This window comes from Prionailurus bengalensis, chromosome A1, assembly GCF_016509475.1.
Source record: "Prionailurus bengalensis isolate Pbe53 chromosome A1, Fcat_Pben_1.1_paternal_pri, whole genome shotgun sequence".
Classification (NCBI taxonomy): domain Eukaryota; kingdom Metazoa; phylum Chordata; class Mammalia; order Carnivora; family Felidae; genus Prionailurus; species Prionailurus bengalensis.
The window spans coordinates 136,616,018-136,616,970 of NC_057343.1; the positions used below are offsets into that span (position 1 = coordinate 136,616,018).

The 953-nt window shown below is 39.0% G+C and overlaps 1 non-coding gene across 1 annotated transcript; it reads right to left on the bottom strand.

The window, feature by feature from the left end:
- Positions 1-465: 465 nt before the first annotated feature.
- On the bottom strand, positions 466-570 carry LOC122496577. The gene has a single exon (XR_006300863.1). It is a non-coding gene; the product is annotated as a U6 spliceosomal RNA (small nuclear RNA).
- Positions 571-953: the final 383 nt, after the last annotated feature.

A 953-nucleotide genomic window follows, 5' to 3' on the forward strand; every position in this document is an offset into this window, starting at 1 on the left:
TTAATACGGTATGTGGTTAAGTTTGAAGTTCACTTTTTTTTTAATTTTATTTTTAAGTAATCTCTACTTCCAATGTGGGGACTGGAACTCGCAACCCCAAAATCAAGAGTCTTCTGCTCTACCAACCGAGCCAGCCAGGTGCCCCGAGGTTCACTTTTTTGATATGTATACCTATTATTTGTCAAAAAGTTAGTTTCCCCATTGATTTTCCTTTTGCACCTCCATCAAAAATCGCCTGTATAGGCATGGATTTCTTTCTGGACTCTCTTTTCTGTTACAAGATCTGATCTATGTGTCCATCATTGTAGTATGCCACATTGTCTTGCTTTAGTCTTTATAGCAAATCTTGAAATCACGTACACCAGGGTTGTTTTTAACTTTGTTCTCCTGCTTCAGCATTGTTTGGTTACTCTAGCTCCTACATGTTTCCATATAAATTCTAGAATCAGCTTAGCAGTTTTTCTTTTTATTATGGAACACTTCACAAATTTGCGTGGCATCTTTGTTCAGAGGCCATGCTAAAGTTCACTATTGTTCCAATTTTAGTGTATGTGCTGCCAAAATGGGCACTCAGCAACTTTTACTTTAAAATTTTTTTTTAACGTTTATTTATTTTTAAGACAGAGAGAGATAGAGCATGAACGGGGGAGGGTCAGAGAGAGAGGGAGACACAGAATCTGAAACAGGCTCTAGGCTCTGAGTGGTCAGCACAGAGCCTGATGCGGGGCTCGAACCCACGAACTGTGAGATTGTGACCTGAGCTGAAGTCGGATACTTAGCCGACTGAGCCACCCAGGCGCCCAGCAACTTTTACTTTAGAAGAGTATGCTGGCATTTTGATTGGGGCTGGATTAACAGATCAATTTGGGGAAAATTGTCATGTTAATAATATTGAATATTCGATTTCATGAACATGGTTTATACATCTTTTTTGGATCTTTGATTTCTTTCAT